We start from the raw sequence: 8350 nt of genomic DNA, 5'->3' as shown, positions 1-8350 counted from the left end.
GTAATATCGGTCACCTTAAGTCTACCAATATTTAGCCTTTCGCAAACGGAATATGGTATGACACTGACACTGGCCCCTAAATCACAAAGGGCCTTTCCAATTTCGTGGATACCTATAGTGCAGGGAATTGAAAAGCTACCCGAGTCCTTTAATTTAGGTGGTATATTAATTTGCGAAAGAGCATTGCATTCTTCCACAAAAGCAACATTACCATCATCATGAAAATTTCTCTTACGATTCAAAATGTCTTTCATAAATTTAGCGTAAGAAGGTACCTGGGTAATTAGATCAGTGAAAGGAATGGTTATCTCAAGATTCTTGACCATCTCCAAAAACTTACCAAACTTGCGCTCCAGCTTAGTATTCTTTAAACGCTCCGGATACGTACGGGACTGCACAACACTGGCCGTAGGATCAGCAACCTTCGGCTTCCGTAAATTTAAAACCTCCGTCAAATCATCAATGAGTATAGAATCATGCAAATTAATTGACGGATTTGCGTCCTGTACTGGAGACCTAGTCGATCGACCATTGGGCTCGGTCGATCGACCAGTTACACTGGGTATGAACAGTTTCTGGTCAGAAACTCCCTCGTCAGGAACTACAGTCAATCGACTGCTGTTGTTGGTCGATCGACCACATGTGCCGGGCTCAATTAGTTTCTGGTCAGAAACTTTTTCATCTGACATCCTGGTCGATCGACTGCTGTTGTTGGTCGATCGACCGCTGGTACTGGCAGTAAAGCTCGTTTTCGCACCAGAAATTAAATTCGTCTTTTCATCCTTTCCCGAGTCTTCTCTTGGCTTATCGGGACCATCATAAGAAAGGCCACTTCGGAGATTAATGGCATTAATGGTTTCAATTGGCCCCTCACATTTGCTTGAAGAATTGGCGACTTACTTAGCCTCTAAATTCTCCAACTGCTTCACAAAATTCTTTGCAGATTCAATCCCAGCTTCTTCTATTTTCGTGACTTGAACCAAAAGAGCTCGGACTATTTCTCTCAATTCCGCGGTCTCATCTGAGTTATGAACAGGAATTTCGATTTCCCTCTCGGAAACCTTAGAAGTCTCGAGCTTTTCGAGCCGGGCTGTAATAGAAGCTATGAGTGTCATAACGGCATTCATTTCATCACTTTGCTTTCGCGAGTTTCCACGCGAACTTCCAAACTCAGCTCTATGGACTGCCATCTCCTCAATAGTGTTCCAACCTTTATTCTGACCGGTATTATTTTGGAACCTATCATTCGCAGCTGCGTCCAGGATAACCTTGTAGTCATCATATAAAAAGTTGTAGAATAAGTTGCACAGGTACCACTGCTGGAAACCGTGGTGAGGGACAGACTGAACCAAACTCTTGAAACGTCCCCATGCTTCGCAAAATTTCTCATCAGGTCTTTGCTTTGAAAATTTGTAATTTTGCTTCTCAAGGCATCAGTCTTTGCAAGTGGGAAGTATTTTTTGTAGAAAGCTAATGCTAGAGATGTCCAATCTGTGACTCCAGCTGCTACCCTATCAAGGTAGCGGTACCAATCTCACGCAGAATCCTTCAAGGAGTATAAGAACATCATCCCCTTTACTTCATCCTAGGTCACCTCAGCCGGTAGATGCAATTGGAACAATGAGAGTCCGTGAAAATTTCCATATGCTTCAAAGGATCCTCGTCCGGTAGACCGGCAAACTGATTTCGCTCCACTAAATCGATATAGGAGGAACGAAATTCGAAGTGACCAGTAGTTGGGGAGGATAAAACGTATCCCTTTGGAACATGCTGCTCTTGTGGCTGAAGATTGTCATATATTATAGTCATGTTCGCAAAACTGAGAGTACTCAAGTCTTCCTCTCAAAAACCTGTCTTCTAACTGTGCAAAAGCAAAACTAGAAGCAAGAGTAAGCAACGGCCTCAAGGAACCAAAGTTCCTTGAGACAAGAAAAATAAACTAAAAAAAAAAAAACAGAATTACACCGTTTCCCCGACAACGGCGCCAAAATTTGATACCGTCGTTTTGTATCAAAATTAAATTTATAAATCCGAACTAAAACTATAGCTAGTGATAGTAAGGGTCGAACCATAGAGAGACAAGATCAATTCTATTTGCTATTTTCAGTCTATAAAAGTAACAATTGGATGGGAGTTTTGAAATTGTTTGATTCTAGATACTAATTGACAAAATAAGAGAATTCGCAAAAGATAAAAGAGAGATCAGGAACTTCGGTTCACCATGGCTAAGGTCAGGTCAAGAAGATAGCAGAGGTCTTGTAATACGGTCTCAGGGAACACGAGCAAGTCTTTCGATCAATGCTCAATAACCTTACGGTCTTCTAATTCCCAAGAATTTTTCAAAGCTTTCGCTCAAAGGAAATTCCAACCCCAATGAAAGCCTAACCTACTAATCTTTCAATCTAGCAAGACGGGTTTATCAAAAGGTAATAAGATCGATACGGAAGAATTCATACTAACAAAACAACCCTAATTTATGTCATGGCTCACCTCGTTCCCAATCAAGATGATTAGCTATGCATGATTAAAACTATAACAATTGCAAACTTAAAGACATACAATGAAATTGACATGGTTGAAATTGAACTTAAGACAAAAGATTAAAACTGAATTGCTTGAATAAAAACTAGTAACAACAAGAATTGAATTGACAAGAAATAAAAGAAGGAAATTGTATTAAAGCTTACTAAAGAATTGATGAACAAAGTAATTGAAATTGGAATCCGTCGTCTCCTTTTTTTGTCTCCAAAACTAGATCTAAACTTCAGTTCTTGAATAATAAAAAGCATAACCTAAATTATTGCTGCGTACTGCTGCTAAACGTCCTACCCGAAAGTTAATTACAATTGGGCTTTCAAAAGACTAAAGCATAAAATAAATTTCAGATTCGCAGGTTGGTCGATCGACCAAATGGCACGGTCGATCGACCAGCCAATACAGTGCAACCTCTTTACTGAACATCCACGGTCGATCGACTGGGTATGTTGGTCGATCGACCAATTGAGCTATGCAGTAACTTCCTTTTCTCTTCCAATCAGCCTCTTCACTCCAATGCACGCATCCCGAGTTGAACAAGTCCGAACTCCCATCTTGCAAGTTTCCATAAAGCAGCTTCCGGAGGACGATTTAGGCTTGATTTAGCTCACTTCCACTCATTCCTACATGAAATCATAGAAATTCCGAAGTAAACCGTTTCGGGAGAAATAGTAGCTTTAAGCTAACAAATAAGCATAGAAATATGTGCCAAAACTGCAAATAAAGTGTATAGAATATGCACGTATCAATGGTTATCCTAAAAGAAGAAATGACTTAGATAAGAACATCAAGATTGCTAAAGATGTGTATATTCGCAAACACTTTATTAATGATGTGATTCATAGAAAGGGGCCCAAACTCGTTTGGGTTCGTAAACTAACCCCTTAATTTCTTATAGGCATTAGTGGGAGGCCGTAATAATTGGTACTTGGATAGTGGATGTTCATATCACATGACGGGGAGTGAAAACCAATTTCTCTCACTAGAAGCCTACAATGGTTGCACCGTGAATTTTGGTGACTAAAAGAAAGGTGAAATAATCGCAATCGGGAAGGTTGGTAAGTCATCGTGACAATGTGTTGACAAAGTGTTGCTTGACAAAGTGTTAAAGCATAATCTTATTAGCATATCTCAATTGTGTGATAATGGTAATATTATTGAATTTTGTGCTAGTGAAGTTAAGGATTACATAGGGGTTGTCACTCCTTTTTGTACTAGCAATCGAAAAACATGAATTTTAATTTCAAAAAAGTTTGTTATTTTCCAAATTTAATTTTTTGCGTAACTGATTTTCCGCTTAAAATTTCCAGTTTATGTTTTACTAAACATCGAATATTGATGATACCACAGATAATTTATTGAATATAAGTTCTTGTATAATCCAGCTTTATACAATTTTTTTGTAAATTGAATCTTTAATAACTAATTTTTCATTCAAATGAGTCATAATATTTGCTTTAAAAAGATCCATTTTATACAATTTTAGCGTAAAATGACCGTGTATATAAGAATTATTATTTCTTGAATGTGTATGAAACGTATAAGTAAGAGATTCATAGGATGATAGACAAGGAGTTTTTTTTTTGTAATTATTTATTCAACCTTATAAAAGTTGGATCATGATTATAGCTTCTCGAATAAGAGGGTATTTGTTAATTACGTTTTATGTATATTCTCTAACTTCTTAGATAGATCGTAATAGATCAAGGAGTTTAGCAAGATTTATTAAGCTTGACTTATCATTACTTATCACTTTGGTTATTGAGTTTTGCCCTTACACTTGTAATACAAAACATATATATTGTTCTCATGTTAATTCGAATAATACAAGTTAATCTTTTTCAAACATTAACATGGTATCAGGCTTTCAAGTTTTTTCCAAACCCTAACCCCTTTCCCGGTTCCTTCCGTCGTTTACAATGGACTCAAGGATGATAAGCAATCTGCTGTTCCAACCGACTAGACAATCAAGGTTTTATCTCCATGTTATCTCAGGTCCTATGATGGGCTTGACTCGATCATCACCCACGTCAAACTCCGAAGCGACAACTTTGATGTATGCATCGAGATGTAAATTCGAGTTTTGTGATGCCAAACCAAATGAAAACTTTCTTCTTAAGCAATGGAAAGATCTCCACTCTACCATTGTTCAATGGATTATGAGCACTATTAACCCCTCAACCCTCTTTATAGGATAGGAAATACTTCAGAAAATCACACTATGTTATTGAAGACTAAAAATAAAAAATATTTCAAAAAAAAATATGTATTCGTTAAATACGAATAATAACAAATACACCACAAAATATGTATTCGTTGAACTAGCACTCAGATAAGATACTGTAACTGTTTAATAAACGAGTTTCAGTGTACTTTTACACAAATAATTATTCATATATAATTAAAGTGATTTCCTCTCACATTCATAAAAACGTAGATCTTATGTTTATGTGTTATGTTTATGCAAATGAATAAATTGCACTTAAGTTGAAATCTCCTATTCAAAAGAAAATAGTAATATTGTTATTAGTATATATTATTTTAATATTATTTTTAATTTATAAAAAATATATTACACAATATGTCCATTGGTTGTACAAAGTTCCCAAACTTCATTGTTCTTTGTAAGTATGTCTTCGATTTGTTCAATAGTTAAATTCTCTCTTTCGAATGACACAGTGGTAATAAAACCATGGCATAATCGTCCCATTTTCAACAATTGACCGCAACACTCTGTTGTTATTGTCTTCCCGTTTTGAAATATATAATGGGATATCGAATCACCACAATTTCTAGTTATCTTGCTAACACATTCTTGGAAAGCATCTTGAGAATAAGGACTCGGGCTTGGACTTGGTGTATAAACATCTTGGATATAACCATTTGATCTACCAATTGAAAATGTGATTAAAAGCATAGTAACTATAAATGTCAAATTAATATTTGAGATGGTATGAAACTCCATTTTCTCAATAAAATAGGAAAATAGTTTTTTTTATATATATTTTTTGTAATACCAAGTATGAGATAAGAAATGAAGAACGAGATGGTACAAAATCATTTTCATATCGCAACTATTTATATGAAAAACTTATTTTATGTGGGGAAAATTTATGAGAGTTGCATTAATAAATATTTACTATATTTAATAATTAAACTGATAAATTACATTAAAGTATAACTGTTAATTATCATTTAACATTTATACTCTTCATTTATCATCGCTCGTTACAATTTCAATCTTCCGTTGTACTATAGAGCATCATATCACATTTATAACTCATTGTATTTAAATTAAAGTACTTATTTAAGTAAATGTTTAATAAATAATAAAACATACGAAATAAATAGAACGATATTGAGCGTATAAAAAATTTGAAGAGTTTGAATTGAATAGTGAAATCCTCTGTATTTTAAAAATTCATGATTTGGTTTTAGGTAAACCAGAGGCTTCAAATTCAATTAAACACTATAATCTCAATTGTAATTTTTATTACACAATTGGTTAAATTCAAATCGTCAATATTTTTTTTATCTAAACTAAAGCATAACCATAAGGGTCGTTTATTTTGTGAGTGAGTATGAGTTGGTAATCAGGTATCATTAATATACGATTATTTCATAGGAATAATCCGAACTATGAGTGTCATCCTTATATTACTCCAAAATTCAACTTAACCCAATTTAATCCATCATATCCCCATTCTTTTCCAAATCATATTTACCTAAGTTTTTTAATGGCCATATCTGGTAACTTATATACCTTTTTTATTGAACTCTTTATTAATTCATTGTCTTTCTTCTTTGTTTACTCATCTAGCTCCTTCCTAAATTACCTGATATAGCAAAAAATTAACTAAGTCTGATTTGCGAAGGGAGAAGACAAGAGAGATTTGGGGTATATTAAAATTTGAAGTAATATAAGAAGGGCACCAGACCCAATCATGGACCGGACTGGGCTGGGTTAGAGCCAGGCTCATGATAAAGAATCGGCCCAATTATAGAGGCCAGGCCGGGACTTAAAACGGGCCAGATTTGGCGGCCTAAGCCCATCATTTTTGGGCTATAATGGGCTTCGGGCCAAGAGTGATACATCAATTTTTTTAGTGAAGAAGTGAGTTCGTAATGTTTTCGACTTCCAACAAGGAAATTAATACGTACAAGAAATAAAAATAACAAAAAGTTGAACTAGCTAATACGCAGAAAGTATAAACACAATACATAAAGCAACAGTAGCCTATGAAAAATGAACTCTCGAAAAATGAAAACAACTTTTAGGCTTGCAACTTCTACAATGGGAATTACGTATATGATTTGGGAACTAAAGGGTATGGGAGGTTGGGTTTTTTAATTAAATTTGAGTACTTTATTGTTGGGATGCTTTCATAATTCACTTGTAATATTGCTGGCATACGGTTCCAACTTTCAAGCTCTTTTTTTTCATTTTCCTTTTTCTTTTTTTTTTTGTAAATTTCGGGTCTAACGAGGTCAAAATTCGGGAACAATGGTTGACCCATACCCGACCCTAAGTTTGCTTCGCCCAAATTTGAGTCAGGCCATGGGCTTTTTTGGGCCAAATCTAGAGCCCAAGCTAGGTAAAAACTCGGGTTGGGCCGGGTTGGGCCGTCGGGCCTACGCAACTTGATCAATTCTAAAGCGCACGCATAGTTTGAATTATTCCTATGAAATAATCCATTGATATATTGTGATTTTATACTCCATCCTCCCCCCCCCCCCCCCACCCTCCTCTATTTTTCTTGCCAGTAGCGAGTTTAGGACTAAACACTTCTTCTAGTTGTACTTCTCATTTGGATGCGGTTTTGTAGGAAAACAAAACTTTGAACACTTTTGCTACCCTTTTCAAGGCATAGAATGAAGTGGAGATACTAGGTGGGTTCCACTTCCTTGGGAGGTCCTACAAAGTCTGATATAGCTACGACGATATGAGGTAAGGAGAGATGCAAGATAATTTTGAATATTTGTTATTTTTTAGGGAAGCTCGTTTCTTAAGGTAAGAAAGACCAACTATAGTCTAAGGCTTTCCTCCTTCTGTGCAGCTTTCCTAGAGGGGTGAGAGAAGGGAAGCAATAAAGAAAGAGTAGAGTTATCAGCGTCTCAGTCGGGAGCTACGCTACCCGACCAGGAATTCTGCTACCCGGCGCTCGTCACTGATGGGATGCACTAGAACTGGTCGAGATTCTTCTAATTAGGCTTAATTTCTTTAGGCCTACTGGTCTTTCTTGGGGAGGCTATATATACTCTTCTTGTAATCATCTTTTGGCACAAAATTGTATACCTAGAAAAAAATATTATTATCTTAATCTCCTCTTAATTAAACCTCATTCTTTCCTTGTTTTTGAAAGGATTCATTAACCTTCAAATTAAACTCTTTAATTATTTATCTAAAATATTCATTGATTTAGATAATGATCTTAAGCATGCATAACAATATATAAATAGATAAGTAAAGAAAATGTTCTTTACAATATTCAAAACGGTTTTAAGGGCACAAGTACGAACACCTTTCTTACTTGTTCTTGAGCTCAAAATACATGGATGATCCTCATTGTCTCAATAGTGTGAGAACTTCCTCTTAATTGCACCAAGACAACCCCTTAAATCTAATTAATATATTAACTAGATATATGTAATTAGAGACCTTAAAAAAATATAATCTAATAATATTTCTTATTACTACCTTTAGTAAACTAAATAATATTAGATTAGAACAATTTATTTTCTAAAACTTATTTTAGAGAGAAGATGAGAGAAGTGAGAAGTGAATCATCTAAGAATGAATTAAGTGGAAAAATAA

At 35.2% G+C, this 8350-nt stretch overlaps 1 non-coding gene across 1 annotated transcript; it reads left to right on the top strand.

Annotated features, from left to right (window-relative positions):
- The first annotated feature begins 1323 nt into the window (after positions 1–1323).
- On the top strand, positions 1324–1434 carry LOC141650326 (small nucleolar RNA R71). Its single transcript, XR_012546367.1, has one exon. It is a non-coding gene; the product is annotated as a small nucleolar RNA R71 (small nucleolar RNA).
- The last annotated feature ends 6916 nt before the right edge of the window (positions 1435–8350 follow it).

Source organism: Silene latifolia, chromosome 3, assembly GCF_048544455.1.
Source record: "Silene latifolia isolate original U9 population chromosome 3, ASM4854445v1, whole genome shotgun sequence".
NCBI lineage: Eukaryota > Viridiplantae > Streptophyta > Magnoliopsida > Caryophyllales > Caryophyllaceae > Silene > Silene latifolia.
Note: the sequence above shows the minus strand (reverse complement) of the source record. Positions and strands in the feature narration are given on the sequence as shown.